Genomic DNA, 20,300 nt, shown 5'->3' on the forward strand with positions numbered 1-20,300 from the left:
AAGATGGGACCTGAGCTGAGGGTCCGGCTTGGCCTCGGCACCCGGCTGCCTTCCTCTGTGGCAGCTGGTGGGCTGTGATAACATGCTTTACGTATATATATACACATACATAATTTGTCCTTTTCGTAGGATAAGCATACGATAGACCTTACCCCATTGCAAAGGCTTCATGACCACTGTGATGACCAAACACTGAACACCGTGCAAAGTTTGTGTTTCCTTGTTTGTGTTTCACAGTGAAACAGCCGAACAAGGCTCTTGTGCTTGCACAGATGCGACGATCCACTTGAGAAAGTTCCTGATTGCAAGTGGGCTCTGAACAGGATTGGGGCCTCAACAGTCAATGAAGAATGGACAGAGCAAAAGTCAGTAATAAAAAAGCAGCAGACCTGAATGGTGAAGCTACACCTTAGGATCCTTTATTTTCTATTTCTTAGCCTGTTCTCCATTTTTCAGTGCTCTTATTGCATACTTGCCGATACAGAGGTGATACCAACAACAGCAATAACAGCAGTTACTCAGTCTGCAGCTATGAGGTGTTAAATGAATATGGGTGGCCAAATCCAGCTTTCATTTCCTTCAGTGGAAATTTGATTGAGCCCTAACTCGTGAACTCTCACACTGACGTATCACAACAAACAAATGGCAGAGATCCATGTTAGGAGACAATGTATGCGCTTCCAGCTGTTCATACCGGGAACGCAATGCCACTTAACTATCTCTAAACTGACCGACAAATGAAATATTTGTTGAGATTTCTTTGGATTTGGATGATTCAGAAGAGTCTAACATTTGAGACTTTTCCTAAGGGAACAAGTGCTTGGCAAGATTAGACATTAGTCCTGCATTTCTTCAAGATAGCATAGTTTCAGTATAAGCAAGCATCGCCTCCCATAAATACTGTTTACGAATGCAGTTGTGGTTTAGGGCATTGTGAAATACCACATCAAACATTTCTTCACAGTTTCAACATGTTCCATTGCTGATGTAATATCACACCAGTCTATATGGGAATGATAGCAAGTTTTTTTCCAAGCATGACAGCATTCTTTTCAAGTGGTCTTAAGCCTTGATAGACTTCATAAGTCTCATAACAGAAAAGGACTAGCCTAAGTGTCCCTAGCAGTTAATTCATTAGTTATCATTAGCATGTTAGGTCATGAGTTTGTACCAGATTTTTATCAGTAGCAAAGCCAACTTAGGGGTTCAATCCCTATTCATGTAAGAAGTCAGGGGAACACAAAACTGCAGAGAACAGAGTCTCTATGAAGCAGGTCCCAGTTCCAATGTCAGAAGGGCACAAGACCCTCTGCTGACCCTGGCTGTTATCTTCTGAAGAAGTAGTTGGTAAATGACATGGGCTGAACTGATGAATGTTTGCCTAAGAAATCTTTGTGATTTGCATGTGCCCCTAGAGGCCACTCTAGGTGTAATTTTATGAAATGAAAACTTATATAACAGAATAAACTGAGTGTTTGTATCTTGAATATGGTGAATTTATGGAAGCATAAAAGAAACTGAATGTGTTTTATTTTTATATTTATTTTTAGGACAAAATATACATTTATATCACTGTGGAGAAAATATTCAAAAGTCAAAAAACTCATTGTCACTTAGTCAAAAAGTTAGAGCAGAGACTGTTTTAATATTCTCAGAGAGCAGTAAGAGCAGGGCTGCTCCATGAAGGAAAGAGAGTGGGCACCGAGTGTGACCCCAGCACAGGCTGTGCCCTCCCCAGTCAGGATGTAATCCCACAATATCCAGACACAGTGGCCAAATCCTGGCAGTGGTCACAGGGTCCACCAGCAGCCCTGGGCAATACAAGGGGATAAGTCTAGAGGGTCCAGTCATGAGCAGAAGACAGTGCTACCACATAGGTCCAAGGTCCATCCAGGATGTAGGGCTGGAGACTCCCGAGCTTAGACGGAACGATGAGCAGTGGGGTGTGTGAGTGGGGGTCCTGGCTGAAGCTGACCAGGACAATTAAATCCTGTTAGTGCATGCAGGACCCTGACAAACATATACTCAAGGATCCAGGAATATTGCTCTTGTACATATGCTGTGTTAACACCCACCTGCCTCACCTGCTGCAATGAATTGAGCTCTACATGCAGTTTCCCATCTTTCTCATCTCCTTCTTATTGCACATTCCACACGATTTTTTGAGTTCTCTTAATCACAGTTCTCTGCCCTTTGATTGTTCCTTTTTCCCTCTGCAGGCGTATGTACACATTGTTTCCAGGTACAGCTGGACTGCAGAAGTCCAATTGTTAATCACATGCAGCCTCTTAAAAAGGTGTCATTACTCAATATTTTCTTCACTCCCCGTGATCATGTTTTCTGAGGGTGTGCAAATACCTTATTTTTCTTGTAAATGCATGCCATAGAAATTAAAACAGCAACACAAAGATAGTCACATTTGTTGAAAATGTGGGTAAAGTGTGATTGAAACCACATTACAGAGAAGCCTATCCATAGATTGTCTCCTGGGCCTGCCCCTTGGTACCAAAGGACAGAAAAAATTATGCGGTACATATCTGACTATTGTAGGATCTTTTTCCTTTTTCCCGATGAGTGACTCAGAGCAAAACCATCTTCTAAATGTAATTTGTTGACACCCTGGTATTGAGCAGAAGAAAACCAAGAATGATGATTTGTTGGGTAGCAATAATAAGAGAAAATAACTCCTTCCCAACAGTGATGAAGATCTTGAGTTTATTTTGTGCTGGGTGCTAAGGATAACATTACTGAGATGACTTACGAACTTTTAAAATTATGGAGCTACTGGTACCTTAATGTAAGTAGCAGCCCACTCTGCCTCTGTCAGGGAGATTTTATAATTTTTGTAAATGTTCCTTCTACATATTAAAACAAATCAATGGCATTTAAATTCTAAAAAGAAAATAAATATTATACATTCTGGTTTTACCCTTTGAATGAGCACTATTTTATATCTATAATCTTTTTTATTCTCACACTAATCCCCAAACAATTTAACTTCTGATGCATTGTCCTTCTGGCCCCATTCTGTGCATATATTCCTGACTTAGGGTAAACCATCAGGAGTATATTTGGCAATTGCTCAGTTCTGCAGGGTATGATGGCCAAATTGTCACCATCCTACCATTACTTTCCATTCCCTGTGCAATTATAATATAGTGTCCTAAACTTTTATGCTGACTTGCTGAACTCAGATGAAAATCTAAGATGCACTGACAGCAACTCATTATGTGTTACATTACTTCCCAAGATACAGAAACATTTTTTACAAGAGCACATAATAAATGAACAGTAAATAAGTTAGAAATACTTTAATTTACAGGAGATGAGGCTTGAGATTAGTCCAAATGCTGTGATAGGCCAATATCTGATTTCTAGTAACGCTTTAGTAAGATTTGCTATCATATGGACTGATGGTGGGAAGTAATTTTTTTTTTTTTTAATTTATTTACTCTGGGTAAAACACTGAAAATTAAATCTATTCTATCAGAGAAGATACTGGCCAGACTGTAATGTAAAAAGCACTTCACTTAAGTACTTCCTTTAGCTAAACCTGAGTGCCAACAGACACTGCCAAGGAATGAAGACATTTTATTTAAAATTACACTGGCAAGAGACCATCAAATTATCCTTAACATTTTCATTAAATTGAGATACAGAAATAGTTAGGGTAGTAAATCTTTTCAATACAAGGAGTTTATTCCTGAGCCAAGGCCAGATTCAGCAGTAATTGTAGGAACTATTAAGACCTAAAGCCTCATCTACATTACCAAAACAACTGTTCAAGGCTTTAGCCCAGTTCTGAAAAATGGACGTGCTCCATTCTGTACTACAGAGCTAATCAGATCAGCAAACTACAGTGATACATTTGGATTCCAGTCTGGCACGATCATTCCATGTTCTGTTGGCTTGGTTCAATGAGATTTTGGGGGTTTCCATTAGAAATCTGTGCATATCTGTAGGTTGTCTGCAGTCCATGCTCACAAAACTGTAAAACGGTCAAACAAGTGGTACTTTTCTTAATATTGACACCTTATTCCTCTATAAGAATGCCAAGCTGAAGAGACCAGGGAACATTATCTCCATAGTTTCTAAGATGAAAAAGTTATTACCCTATGGTCTCAGCTCCTTTATAAGATCTACATAGCAAAATTTCCCCCCAGAGATTCCTACATTTCGTTCACAGCTTCTGATTGAATGAGATCGTTTATTTTAGGCATCCAATCTTCTGAGGAGTGTGGGGGTAAGGGCTTATTATTTTTATAGCTATAATTGTGAGACATTATTATGTTACTTGGCAAGTGTTAGTTAACCATAAATCCTAGTTTGTTTTCTGGGGTTAAAAATTATAAACATATTTAATTCCAGTATTAGTGCTGCAAAGATGTTCAGCTAAATAATAAAGATTAGGATGCTCTTTTCCAAGTCTGCCTAAAAATTTAAGTATCAATTTATTTTAATAGGAATGGAGCATTCAGGATCCTTAGATGTCTTTGAAAGCCCAATTGCAAAGAAAAATTGCCCTCAAGTGAGCATAAATATAACTTCATATTTACCTTGTTATCTTTGGCTCACCTTTAATATACCTGGAAGCTTTCCCTATATATAAGCGTTATAAAAATTGCCATTCCAAGCAAATTCCAACATGCTGATTTTATGCACTGACAGAAACATATGTGCTATGGGCCAGTACACATCTAGCTGTCGTTAAAACGTGTTCCACTTCATTTCCTATTTAAATTGGTTGGAGTATTTTCACCTTCCCTTGTGCCCATGTAAACAAGAACCTTATCGAGGTCAAATCTTTCATGTGGTTTGAGGAAAACTAGACAGGATTATTTCTTTGCTTTAGGTCACCTGAACTTCTTTGTGATCCAGAAAAGCACACACATGCACACTTACGTGTGTATGTGTATGTATTGATATACGGATATATGGAAGCGCTTTCTTTCAGGAGTTCTCAGAAAAATTTAAAGGGCTCCTTCATAACAAATTACTCATAATTACAAATGTTAAAGGTCTTGAATGTCTGAAGAAGATGCCAGTACATCCAAACCTATGTTCATTAAGTATAAACACTTAGGGGGTTGTTCGGTATACAGGGCCTTGGCTCTTGTAGCAGTGAAAAAAGTTAATGAAAACACATGCCAATGCCATGTCCACTCAGAAAATTAATTTTCTCTGACCAGCTGTTAGGATGTGGAAGAGACCTTCAAAAGCTGCTGAAAACAGTGGAAATTAAAGGCAGCTGATAAACTTATATTGTGAAGGCTGCTCCACAAATTATTTAAGTGGCACAAATTATGATCTTGTAGAGAATAATAAAGAGAAAGCAAGGTGAGGGGGGAACAAAACAGAAATCAATTCAGATAACTAAGAGGAAACAATAGTGTTCTGATATTTAAAATTATTCTGGAGAATTTACTACAGCTAAACCCTGGAATCCTAGAAGATTATTCTGACTTACATCTGTGCATCATTCAATTATTCAGATTCATTTTCTGCACTAAGCTATATTAGCTTGGTCCTAAATGAGCTGTATAGATTCTTTTATAATCTTAGATTTTGCACAGCTTAGACACATTAATTTAGTTTTGCAGTTGATAACAGTGTGGTTACACAGAATTCAGTAGATCTGAAGGCAGTTTATGCTGCATTAGAATAAAGTTCCTGAATTTTACTCCTACCTACTCATATTTCTTTATGAGTGAGATCAGTGTAATCTAATTTTAGATGTCTAAATATTAGACATCTAGTCCAACCTCTTCATCTAGACCTCTCAACACAGAAGACACTTCCTTCCTATTCTAAACTCCTCTCTTATAATGGGCTCAAGACACTGGATGTGCTTATTGACTGAAAATTCATGATGAGATTAGGCACTTGACATGTGCCTGGCTGAAGTTAGCTGGGGTGAATTCACCCTCCATGTGACTGAAGACAAGCCACACGATAAAGAAGAAATGCATCCTTCATCTATAAAGAAGGAGCAATGATGCTTAGACACTTCTAAACAGACTCTAAGACCCAAATGACAGATGAGCAATAAAATGGTTCAGGATTGTTATTAGTGTCACAGAAGGATGTTGAGAAAAGTGCCAGAGACTGTTGAACAATTTGCATTTTACTTTGGTACTGATTCTAAAGGCTGTAGTTAACATCTGCTGTGGAAAAAAACCCACAGAAATTACATTTGTCTTTTTATCTCTGCCAGTAAATTTGGATTTTCAGAATATCACTAGGAAGACATAGGTGCCACAGTCAGGACTGAGGAGATGTAATTTAAATGCTCAGCACTTACACTAACCTTCTGTATAATCTCGTTCAAGTAAACAAGCTGGAAAACATCTGCAGAGGAGGACCTGGGGTGCTCCTAGGCAAGAACTTGAACATGAACCATCAGCGTACCCTTGAAGCAAAGAAAGTCAACCATGTAGCAAGCTGTATTGACTAGAGCGTAGCCAGCAGGTTGATGGAAGTGAGTCTTCCCTTTGTTTGGCACTTAGGAGACTGCATCTAGAGAGCTGCATGACATTTTGGGCTCCTGAGGACAAGCCATTGAAATACTGGAGCAAATCCATCAGAGGACCAACAAGATGATATGGGGCTGGACTATATGATACAAAAATAGGCTGAAAGAATTGTCTTTGTTCAGCCTAGAGACAAGAAGTTGAAGGAAAGACCTTACTGCAGTTTATAACTGTCGTCTAATGGGAGTGTGTAGAGAAGGTGGAACCAGACTCCTCTTGAGGCAATGGACACAAGTTGCAATAAGGGGAATCAGGGTATTTTCAACCAGATATCAGGAATAAAATATTCATCGTGGTGGTGGTCAAACACCGGAACAGGACCCAGATGGATACCTTGGGAAACCTCCATCCTTGGGCATATTCAAACCTACACACAGCACAGGGTGCTGAGCAATCTGTTGCCCTGCTTTCTGCAGAGGGTTTGGACTAGGTCCACAGGTCCCTTCCAACCTCAACTGTTCTCTGATTCTGTGATTCTGTTCACCTAACTAATAGCTATATCATGGTCATTTACATCTGACCTGATTGCTCTGGGTTCCCTTTGACATCACTGTTGTGACTCATCCAACATTGACTTTAAAATGAGACATACCAGTCCATGATCATTATTATTGCTCAATTGCTGAGATCTTGCTGATGACAAAGGGCAGTCCCTTCTAAACCACAGTGATTTAGGCATATCAGTCCCACACTCTTTACCTCTCTTTCACATTTGTAAAGCAGAGATATTCCTACCTCCGTATTTTTTTGGAGGAGCACATTCATTAATATTTGAGTCTCACTCAGAGACTGTGATGTTGGCTGCTATATATGGAAAGAGAAAAAAGAAATAAAGTCTTCCAGATGATGACAGCACTGTGGCTCCCTCCCCTCCTAAGCAATGCCAACAATAATTTAAAAAAAGCCTTTTATCTTCAAACATATTTCAGAGCCACTTCTGAGTGAGAAGAGCTTCTTAACATATGAACTTTCAGATGTCTGGGTTGAAGAAAATATGGAGCTTTCCTTTAAACAATTAGAGCCCATTTTGCTAATCAATTTTTGTCAGGCACCTAGAAACATTTTTCATTATCAGATTCCAAATTGTCTTGAACAGTAAGAACTAATGACCTTTTATCAGTCCAGTTTGGGGCACTCTGATACATCCCTGCTCAAATTAAATAAATCACTAGCCTTAATTAACAAAGACTGGCATGACTGCAAAAGCAATGAATTAGTTTGTACGCTATCTGAAAGATCACAAACGTACAGTAGTTACAATTAATGGATTTAATTTTAAATGCTAGGGCTCTTGCATGAAAGTGCCTGAGAAGTCCATCCTGGCATTCTTATTACTCTTTAATTATAATTGATGTACCTGGGAAAGATGTCAGCAGTGTACATTTTAATACAGGTGCTAGTCTCCCTTAAGAGCTCATAGTCCTTGCTTTAAACAGTCAATGATATGCAACAAGGTTTTGATGAAAACCAAATTTATGAGGGTTATTAAAAGTCATTAATTATTTGGCACCATAGAGATGTAATCTGGTACTATTTTTTAATAGACAGCTTTATATATTTAAGTTTGAGAACTGAGGTTTATTTTTAGTTTAAAACATTTCTGTCCCTCTTGGCCCCCTCCTGCCATTTCTGTTTCTTGCAGATTTCTCTCTTTTTTTTCTCTCCTTAGGCTGAACTCTTATCCTCCAAGCAGATATTTCCAGCTATTTTCCATGGTTTTTTCCAGCCTCAAGACAAGTCTTCAGTGCTCCACTATTACTGTTCTTGCGTGAAGCAGCTCCCAGGAGGTTCAACCAGCAATGAACAGTTAGTCAAGTCTAAAAGATAAAGTCATCTAGCATCAGCAAAAGATAAATCCATCTTTTGGAAAATTATATCGAGTCCACTGGCATCATCTGAGGTGTCAACCTTGATCTGAACATAGATGGCCTGATAATATTTGCTAAGGGTAGTCCTCTGCTTCCCTCCATCCCACATGCAGCCCAGGAAGCAAGGTTGACACCAGGCACAGATGAAGTTAGTAGCTGCCTCGGACAGATCAAGGGCAGGACAGCAGCTCTGCTCTCACTGCAGACCTGTCCATGACATATGGAGAACAAGACCAGCAGCTTCTGCCTCTGCAGGAGGACATGGGGCATAAAAAGTGGGAGCAATGAGGAAGGATGTGGACAGTCCCAAAAGTAGAAATCATTGCCCCAACCCATCTGTCTGCTGAGAAGCAGTGGCAAGGTCAGCTCAGCTGGGATCTGCATCCCACTTTCCATCCCAGCTTGTTCTTTCCACCTTCTCAGAGCTGGCTGGACCACACTCCCATCCCTTCATTGGGCACTCCTGCCCAATTCCTCCAATCTCCCTGTGAGACACTCTACACTTTTCCCGCAGGCTGAGATTGAAAGAAATATTTGTTCTCTAGCTGACTCTCATAATTACAGCACAAACTTTATGGTAACTTGTCCTTCTCGTACTGCCTCATCTTCTGGAGTTACTTGACTATAGGAAAACTCCATCAGTCAGTTAAAGAGAAAAATTTATTTTCCGGTTACAGACACTGGAAATGGCAAGTAGGTGAGTCCTGACGGCTCATAAAAAACAAAAGGCAATTAAAATTAATCCCATATGGATTTCATCACTGACTTTACAAAAGGTTTGTCATTGACATTAATGCCGTCAGAATTTTCTTGATTCCCTTAAAAAATGTATTTTTTAAGGATGTATCATGATTATTGGTGTCTGATTCATAATTTTTGAATATTTAGGGTTGTCAATAAAATATTTATCAAACTCTCTAATATGGGTATGACCATTTTCTAAATTTTGCATATTATGCATCTCTGGAGCACAAACAAATAATTTAAAAACTAAATTATGTAAATTGAATAAAAGAAATAACATCTAAACTGTGTTTTGTATTAATTACATACTAACTTTCAGCAGTTCCATTTTCTATGCTTACCAATTAGTCCCTAGGGCAACTGAAGTCTATAGCAGTGGTTGATGGTGGAGAGTCAAAAGAAAATACATTTAACTGAGTAATGGAAACTTGCCTACAAGCTTTGCTTGCTCTGCACTATCTGGTATCCTATTCTTAAGCAAACAAATATTTTGGCCAGATAAGAACACTGGTTTGGTCTCTTGTGGCATACAGGACATGGAATTTGATCTGTTGGCCTCTGCAGTGATCCATACATTTTGGATGTAGGACTTGAAAAGGCATCCTGCGTCATGCACTCTGATCCCCTGCTACCACAGGTTCCATATGTGTAATCCTTTGCACAGATTTATGGAGCTTCATCCTAGGAACACTTAGGCTGTTTGAAGCAGAAACTGATGGGTTTCCCCTTCATGAATCTGGCCAATCCCTGTTTGAGTCCGTTTGTCCTTATGGCCTCTGTAACATCCTTTAACAGCAGAATCCAGCTGCTGCATGCCTATAAATGCTCTGTGGTTGAAAAAGTAATGCCTTCTGTTTAAGTATTTTACTCGGGTGTTTGTTGGTTGTCCCTCAGTGTTTGTGTCTTTCCCATTTTCCTGACTAATCCCATTAGAAGCTGTTGCAGAATCTGGCTGATACAGAGCCTAAAGCCTTTCTTCTAATCTATAGCCCAACTCTGTTCATGGCCAGTTTATATCCCTTTGTTCTTGCAACAGCATTGGCCTCCATCTTATCTGATTGAGTGTTGATAGACAAAATCTTCTTTCCGCCCCATTGAGTTTTCTAGGCTGAGCAGCCCTTGCTCTGCTGAGTTAGGTGAGGTTGCCAGAAACAGGCTGCATCAATCTACCAGCCTCTTGCTGTTGAAAGGAATGATCCCTGATTTTCTTCTACTCCTCTCTCTCCTGGCCATGTGTTTGCTTCCTGTGCAACCAGTTCTGGCTCGTCTGACCTTTCAAATTAGCTGATAAAACCGGCAGAAGAATAACCCAGAAGAAAACATGAAGAGTTTAAAACATGCTGGTTTAGCAAGCAGGGCAGGATCAGTTTGGCAGGTGGTCAAAGCTAGGCTGGCTCAGGCAGCTCCCGGGAACCACCGACAGTGTCTCCTTGTAAGATTGGCTTCCCACTGCCTTCATCATCCTGTTAGCCCTTCTTCACACTTTTTGTCAACACAAATGACCAGATCTGGGTGCTGTGTTGCAGAGCTGCTGTCCCCTGTCATAGTGAAACTTCCACTTTTTAAGTATTTCTGCGAATGCATTGTTTCCATTTACTATTATCATCTCTGCATAACGCTGCTGTCTCCTAATGGTCCTGGTATTCACTGGTATGTCTTGATCTTCCTTTTCCTCAGACTTTTTCAGTTGATGAGTTGAATTCACAGCAGAAGTTCCTCTGATGATTCCCCTAAGGCAATGCACCTTTGAATGATGAAATTTTATCTCAGTTTTGGATTCCAGTACTTTCTTTCTGATGGATATTCAGATTCACTTCAGTATTGACAGTGCCTCTTAACTTTTTACTATGGTCAAATTCCTCATGTATGTGTCACAGTCACTGGTAGAATATTTTACAAGATAGGCCCAATGCTGGACAGGTGCTCTGGTGACCCTTCATCTTAGAAAATTTCTGCTTGACTAAAGTTTTTTCTTCACTGAACTGGGATTACAGTAATTTTAAGGAAAACATAATATTGCAAAACAGCCATATTATGCCAGACAACTTGATCGTGATTTTTTTCCTCACCATCCAAAGTACTGTAAAGCCTACACAAGAGGAAAAGTAGAAAAGATAAAAGAGTAAAAGATATACTGGTTAAATACCATAAATTACTGTAGTCCTCTTGTTATTTTTGTTTGTTCATAAAAAGCTTTTTAAATGGGATTTGTTTCTAGGGTAAAATATTTTTTGAAGGCTTCCTGGAAATAGTATACTTTAAAGCTAACTTTAAGTAAATAGAAGGTCATGAATTTGTTTCAAAAGGAGGGTGGCTCATACATTTGATATCCTTATTGCTTACAACCGGTGTTAATAATTTTCAGGTGACTACACTAAAGGATTTTAGGAAGTTTATTGTTACCTATTTTGCAGTTAACGAAATCCCCTGCCTCCACTCTAATTATTTTTAAATTACAATGATGTGGCATGTATAATATGGTTGGGAGTCACCAGGTAGTATACCGCAGATAATCTTCAGTTATTTATTTACATGACTATAGAGATAGAGCAACAAGATCCTCAATGTTTGTTGTTAGTTGTAATGAAGTTATTTTTAGAAACTGCCATGATAAAGTTTGGTCTTTCCTCCTGACTCTGCGCCAAACTGACATATTTCCTAGGTAAAGCTCCTGTCCTTAGGAACCACACAAGCAAACAAAACACCATGTGATGCAAAAAAAATATCCAGCCTTTTACAGGGCTTTTTTGGCCCTGCACTGTGCACTATTTATCTAATACAGAAGACTGAAAAGGGAACCAAATTTTACAGATAAGTTTAACTTTTGAACTCAAGAAAAACTGTTTACTTAGTTTCAGACTGTTGCTGCTAGAATGACAGTTTTACAGAGCAATCTCATGCTGTACTTAATATGCTAGCAATATGTCACTGCTCATCACTACTTCACTAAATAAAGTATCTCTGCTAACAATTTTCCAAGACATGACATCTTTTGTAGATTGTATTTTGGTTTTAAGAACATTAATCTCAGGAAGTCAAATAACAAGGCCTGATGCAAAGTAACATTTTCCATAGTATAATCCTGGTATCTGGAAAAAAAAATATATAGCTGAGTGAAAACAGAGAAAGTACAATTATATTCAAAGAGTATTATTGCTATGCTTGCATTAACCTTGCAAGTCTTGTGCCTAAAATGTCTATATAATGTATTTAACCTTGCATTTGGTAATGAAATATGATGAACAGATCACTAGCAAAGTGCAGAAAATGATCAGGAAACCCTCACCAACCAGCACTGCTAGAGTGCACATGATCAAATGCTGCAATATGAAAACAAGAAATATGGCTGTAAAAGTGCACAGCATGACAGATAAGGAAAAACAAGGCAAGAGGGAGAAGTGTCAAGAATTCAAGTTATTTTGATCATGGTAGATGATCTAGAAACTTCCTGAAATTGGAGTTTCATTGGTTTTGAAAAGGTAGTAAAAACCATTACTTTTGAGAGTTTGGGTCTAATAGACATGAGAGTGAAGGAAGGCTGAAAGTATTTATTACCCTGAAAAAATGAGTCAGAAACTGCATGTGTTGCCCAAGATCAGGTAGGAAAACACTAGCAGAGGTCAGCAGAATTTGGTGTGGGTCTCTTTGTGTCCTCTTTCCTGTAAACGGGCTGGGCTGCAAAGGTTTACTTTAGCATGGAAGTTTAACCCATAAAGAAGAAAATGCTGTCAGTAGTTTTGCAGTGAGGTTATCTATTGTTCATGTTCAAACGTGCCAAAGTTATTGAATCCCACATTGATTCTATTTGTCAACATTTTGATTTTCATTGTTAATCCATGATCTTTGAAAAAAGCTCCACTTATCAGTAACCAAGTGACAAATAACTTTTGTAATTACAAGAAAATAGACATATGGCTGGTATTTGCAGCAAAGTCAGCTGATATAATTATTGAAATGTAATTTCTAGTCATAGTCAAGTTCACACGCAGAAACTTTTAATCTGAATGAGATAATGTGTTGAACTCAAGTTGATTAAGCCACCGGGGCAGAGATGCTGAAGTATCCTTGTCCACACTAGGTACTTAGATAGCAAGTAGTGTGAACCCAGACCAGCTCTATTCATCCAGGGAGTTCTCACAAATCTTCTGTGAGCCCAAAAAGTTCTACCCTATTCACTAGGAATAAAGTTGCTGAGCAGGTCAGCTTTTACCAGTGGTATGAATTATAAATCTCGGCTTTGTCAGACAAATGAATAAATACAGAACAATATGGACACAATTTGAAAGTTCACAGTGTAATTCAATTCGAGTGAAGCTAACTCAAAAAAAAAGAAACCAAAGGAAAATAAATTGTGTTACCTCTGTAGTGATGAGACTACTAAGATTAATTCAAAGCAGTTATGAACATTGACTCCTCATAGTATCAGACTATAGTTAGCAAATGGTGCAGTTTTCCATCATCCAAACAAACTAGCATATTCTTGTTTAACATTTGAGCATTAAAACTGGATAAGCTCATTTAGCTATTCAAATTTTGCATCATTCCTTTCCAGTTAGTAGCCATCTTGTGCTGAAAAAAAATTCCAAGTCTTGTCATTTTATTTATCTTATGAAAGTAATTTCCAAGACAAGATAACAAATGAAACCACAAAAATGTCTCTCCATTGAAAGTCTCATCGAGATATGTGCTTAAAGCAGGAATTTAGATCATTTTGTACTACAGAAAGTTGTAGTTGACTACAGTAAGTTCTCTGAAAAATTCCAAATGCATTTATCAAACAGCTTATACAATACAAGAAAATCAACACAGTTCTTTTGATGGTTTGTTTTTCTATGTATTAGTAGTAGTATTATGAGATTTTGGTCATGTTTACCCTGTACTGAGGCCTTCATATGAAAAATAGTACTAAAGGTGAAAAAATAAAACATTTCAGAGATTTACTGTTGTGAAATCAGGCTACTAGACTGTACCAAAACAAAGACAGAAGGTACATTCCACTTGTATGAATCTGCTAATGTAGCATCATTTATTCCTTGGATTTCTATTGCTTTTTCTTTTTGAAAATGGCAATAGCGATATACTACTTTTAAATTTTGTCAGTTTAAAAAACTTGCAGATTTGGGGAAAGATTGAAAGTTGGTTCAGTAATACCTTTCTGTGCCTCGCCTCTGCAATCTGCAGATCATTGTGTGGATATTGTCACTTAATGTTCCACCAATTATTATTTTAGAAGAAACATTGTCTAATGTGACAAATGGATCTGATCGCAAATGGACTTAAAATTTGGAGAATTAGTGGATTTAATTACAAATACTTCAAAGGCAGCCCAGCACTTTGGTTTGCATGGACATTTGCTTTTAAAATAGGAATGAAATTGTTTTCTAATACATGAATAATAAGATGTCTCTGTCCCAAATTCTTAGTCATAGGAAACTAAAACCATTAGCTGAAAATGTTAGATAAAGCCATTACATTATGTTCTAACCATTTTTAAAGCAGCTCCTTTGGAAAATTTTGTTGGCAGATAAAATTCTTTGGATCCATCTAACAACAGTTTCTGAAGTCTGTAGGTTGAAAAATGACCCATTTGTAGATTATTCTGAAATCTAGGACATGAGCTATTTTAAGGTTTACCAATGTTCAAATTTTGGCTTTACTAGAGTCACCACAGTTTTACATTCTGGAGCTTGCCATATAATGCTTCCCAAAATGTATCAGTTGTAAATTACTTTCCAAATTAGTTTGTCACAAAGTCTTTTTCACGGCAAATATTGCATCATACAATTGCTTTTGTATTAATTACTTCTGATGAAGAATAAGCTATGAACTGTATTTCTCCAGGACAAGTCACACAGAGAACAGCAGAGATAGCACATTCTATCAGAGGAGTAACTTCAGCTTCGCCAGTTGAGTGATTCAGCATTTCACTGAGTTATAAGTTCATCTTGTGCAGGGTGAGAACCTCTTGGCTAAAGAAGCCCCTCACTAGGGCCCCATCACTGTAGTCTGAGCCCCAAACTTGTCCTTTTTCCGTCTCCCTGCCATTCTGCCAGTTCCTAGAGCAAGTGACTCTGTGGGAGCCACAGCTGTCAAAAGTTACAGCTCCCACGGCTCTAGAAAAGAGCTTGAAATGCGAGTCAATCAAGGATGATCATAAGCTAGCAATAAGAAGCACTCAACTATTTGTGGGGTTTGTTATCATTTTTAAGCCATGCAAGGTCTTGCAAGAGATCTTTCAGAGTGACCCAGTTTGATGCCTTCCTCTGTTCCCAAGGCAGGGGGATTCTTCCACAGCGATTCGAACCCATCTTTGATGCTTCAGTGCACCAACCTGATAGAGCAGCTCCGGGGCTATGGTGAGGATGCTCAGCCATGGGTTTGAAGGCCAGAGCACCATGACAAATGGATCTGACCCCATGTAACTAAATCCAAGAAAATCCAGCAGCAATCCCACAGCAATCCCATACCTTCCCATGAACGATCACTTACTCCACAATACTGGGATGTTGGTGCCAAAAGTTCACACAGTGCCATCATAGCTTCTCCCGGTTAAGCCATTTTAGATGTATATGATCTCTGAGTATTGTACAAATCATTCTGTGGATGTAAGCATTACAGTAACATGTATTACTATGCACACATAGAGAGAAAAAAATGAGGAAATGGGATGAAACAGCCTCAATATGAGGCAGGAATTACCCATTTACAGGACAAAGATTGCCTGAAATTTTTTCTTTTAAACTGGGCTTATGTCCTTTTTTGCTTCTTCATAATATTCAGGGAAAGCCTGAAATCTGTTGCATTTATGCAGTCGGGGCTTCATGAGAAATTTTTTTAGGGTATGCTTTTATTTCTTTTTTTAGACTTCTTCAGCCAGCTCCTGTCTGGACCAGAAAACCATGGTGCCTTGCAGCTGGTGAGTCAGAATAACACAGGAGACAAGAGGCTGACAGCTGTGGAGATGATCAGTCAGATGGCTTCCACAGGACTTGTGGCTGGTTTTGGTTTTAACGATTGTTTCATTTCAGTTGCTGACATTTGGGATATAAGACATCAACTCTCTCTTTGGAGACAGAATACTCCCACCCCGACACATGTGACCAGAGAAATCACAGCACACACCTTCCAAGTTACCCAACCCCATCTCAGAAAAACAGAAATGAGCAAAATACAAAACCTCTGCTAATTTTAAAGCAATAACAAAGTAGAAGAAACTTTAAGAAACCATACAAACTCTTCAGGTATTCTTTATAAAGGCCTATAGTGAAAGACACAACCTGTTCTTAAGAGTCATTTTCATGTTGCATTTAAAGCACAAGATGGAGCAGTTGGGTGTTCTGAAAGAAGGGAAAACCTTAAAGAAATTATAGAGGTCAGTTTAACAACCAAATCAGTTATGATTAATATTCCATACTTTTATATTTCCTAATTCTCATAGAGGAAACTTCAAATGACACAAATGTCTGATGAAAGATGGCCATCAGCTGGAGTTCTCTCCTCCTCACCTACATGATTTTACATGGAGAAGATTAAATTGGCTGGCTTCACAGCGCTATTTCCTCTTAAGCTCATTGCTCCATTCACTCGGTCACTGCCCACCATTTGCTAACATTATAGGTAGGAAATTCCCCACAAAAGCAAACAAGAATGACATATGAGAAATCCCACAAAACCCTTTCCTCAAAAAAAGAATTACTAAAATACTTTTTGTAAAGTGTTAAATGTATCCTTCACTGATTCAAAAAAATAGAAAAACAACAGTACGGTACCAGTACTCATCCATAGCCCTCTGCCACCCTGCTGATGACCCACAGGAGCAGATAGATTTACACTGAACCAATGCACTTGTTTTCCAGTCAATACCTACACCCACAACATGTACACCACGAAGCAGCAAAATATGGGGCCTTTCCCAGCATGAGGAGTAGGTATTCTGTCCTTCCAGCCTCTCAGATGACCATGAGATGAGAGACCCTCGGTCCTTCAAGGGTCTGTACCTGTCACCTGTATTCTCACTCCCCAAGATGGCAACACATAGATTTAAAAGCACATGTGGCTAATCTGTACCCACAGACATTTGCTCTGTATTTACTGAGAGAAATCTGTGCTAAGACCTATGGCCTTACACTCTTTATTTTCTTCTTCCTTGCCAGTACGTCCCTCCAAAATCCTACAGAACTCAGCTGCTCCCAGTGTTATCCCTGGGATCATGGGAAGATATAAGGAGGCAAGAGGAATGATGTTGCTCATGCCGGTTTCTGATCCTTCTGATGATTTTCTAGATGTTTTGGATTCCTTTAACTAATTTTGTGCTAAAACAGTTTTTCAGTTTTGCAGACTCTTAATTTAAAGCAATAGAGCCACTTACAATGTAATACTGTCAAATGCAATAATGCAGATTAAGGCTTACAATATCTAAAATCATGGTAACAGTGTCATGGTGGTCTGGTTTTATTTTTTTTCTGTTTCTTTCAGATCACATCTGGTACAGTTTCAACATTTTTTCATCTGCAGACTACATGTGGAATGAGAACGATAATAAAGTTGCAGCTACAGAACTTGGGCTGATAATGAATAAACCAGAACAGAATCCAAGGATCTGGGATGGAAAGCATTGTGACTTTGTTAGCTGAGTTTTTATACTGACTTAGTTCCCAAAAGTTTAGAAGTTGGGCCTCAGCTTAATCCAGCAGGATTTGGGTCTTTTATTATTTTTACTTCTTTTTTTTTTTTTTTTTTTTTTTTTAAGGTTTTTACAACATAAAGCTGCCACTCAAGTTTCTCAGCAGTTTGGATAACTCACACAGGAAGGGTGAGCTGTATTTTGTCTGCCAGAAAACATCCCAATTCCCCCAACATCAAAGAAGGCAGGGCTGGATACTGATGGTCTGCTTTGCTTCTTTGTCAGAAAACTCTGTTTTTCACAACGTTAAAGTACTACTTTACAAATCCTGTTTGTACATGATGATAGTATAAGAGGGTTGGGTTTGCTGGTCAGGCTGAGCTGTGTTCAGCCTAGAGAAGACATGAGGACAAAGGAAACCTGGACATGGCCATCCTAATTGTGGGACCACTAGACTGTTCTTCATTAATCCCAGGATTTATGGATCACCATAATGGTGGGATTTTGGCTATATCCCTTTCCCTAAGAATGCATGCAAGGGTGAGGCTAAAGATGACTTCCAGGGTCTTTGCAATGTTGAATTGCTAGAAAATAATTACATAGAGTATAAAATAAGATTAAATGCCTCCTCTCCTTGCAAATTCCATTTGCTTTGATGCCTTGTCAATAGTTCTGATACTGTGGAAATGGTGTCTGTTGTGGTGTTTCATCACTGTTTTGTGCTTTCCTACATCTCTATTCCTTTTCAACTCTTGGGATTAGGACTGTTCTGTCTTCAGTTTGTAAAACATCCAGCACATTGGGACTCAACACGGACAATAAATAGCATTGCAACAATAATTAAAATTAGATGCCAGTGTCCAGTACTTCCAGGGAAAAACATCAGGTTTTCCCATTTGAGGCACTCCTTAGAGATATCAAAAGCAAGATCCTTTTTCTTTCTTGGCACTGAGTCACTGATGTGACTGTCAATTAGACATTTTAGGAGCAACAAAGATTATGATATGAATACAGTTTAATCAGTCATTTTACAACAGCAACAGTGGCAATTAGAACTGTTTTAGTACTTTTAGGTCAAGATTAAGAATGATAGAATTTATTGCTGCTGATTTAGAGATTAACATTGTGCCAATTAATCAATTACTCAGTATAAAGAATTGACAATTCATTGACATTCTTCTTCCAGGCTGGCAAACTACTATTTAATAGTGGAGGATTTTAAAAAAATATATATATGGAGCTAGAACAACAGTTATTTCAGAACAAGGGTGTCTGGGAAAGTATAGGCAAAATATAAATAACATTGAGAACATTGGCAGTTTTCATCAACCTCTGTAGCCACAGGGTTATTTCACAATGAAAAATCAGATACAGCATTTGATTTCTGTGCAATACATAAAAATTCTTTGAAGCAAATATCCTGGGCTGTGACACACAGGCAAGCCTTGGAATCGCCTCCTCTCAGCCCTAGTTCCGCTGCTGCCTTTCTTATTGAGTTGTCTGAAGGTGTTTGGGGAGAGTGGAATGAGTGAATAACATAACAGGCAATTCCACTTTAGCTTTCTCATTGGGCTTGACCATACCTACATTTCTCGTCTCAAAATAATCCAATCTGCATGTTAAATCTAGGCTCCAAAAATGGCCCTTCCCATCTGATGCCCTGTTTTGATGCCAGCAGTCAGAATCGCCTGGAGAGCTATTTATGATGTGTACAAAGAGTCAAGCTTTGAATGGTGCCTCTGGACTAGTGTTTGTGCTGGTGCTAGAAGAACCAGCACCAAAGGAGTTAACGGTCATGAAATCCATGTGAGAGAGGAATCTGTCCTGAGCTTCCACTGTGATTCCCGCCTGGCCCAGGAGGGATAGAAGTTACTGTTTTCAAGGTGCTTGGAAATCACTGTGCTGTGAGCTGGTGGACTCCGGTTTCTCTGCTCAGAAGATACTGTCTCAGTTGATAAATAGTCTACATCAAAACAGTGTGGCTACAATGGCTACATAGTACTGTGCTACTCAAGCAGAAGAATGTACACCAGTATCCATAAGGCATCTGTGCATATTTGCAGGAAGAAGAAAAGAAAGTAAAAAGTCCAAATTCCTTTTGATATGAGTATTCATACACACAGAGAAAATGTAGAAAGGCAAAATACCAAAATTTTTTGTTATTTGCATCAAATCTACCAGTAGGAAATGGAAGAGCAAAAGAGGTCTTTTGCATTTAAATAACTTGTTAATGTCTGGAAACCAAAACAGTCACAGAACAGCAATAAAGAAGCTCTTCAATTGTTGCTGGAGGATGTCCATAAAGAGGATATAATGAAAAGGACTGCCCAAATGTGCAAGGATAATATAGTTAATGTATTACTTCTTTTATTATTTTATCATCTTTCATTAATTGCTGGCATCTTTCCTGCAGGAGCTGGTTCCATGAAAAGGGCTTTTAGTCAAATGTCCTAAATGAAACGACCACTTAGAACCCAAGAACAAGGTTGAAACAAGGTTCACCTGACTTCTCTAAATCACACTGGAAGGGGGAGG

The sequence above is a fragment of the Tyto alba genome, unplaced genomic scaffold, assembly GCF_018691265.1.
Source record: "Tyto alba isolate M040663 unplaced genomic scaffold, T.alba_DEE_v4.0 Super-Scaffold_38, whole genome shotgun sequence".
In the NCBI taxonomy this organism is placed as follows: Eukaryota; Metazoa; Chordata; class Aves; order Strigiformes; family Tytonidae; genus Tyto; species Tyto alba.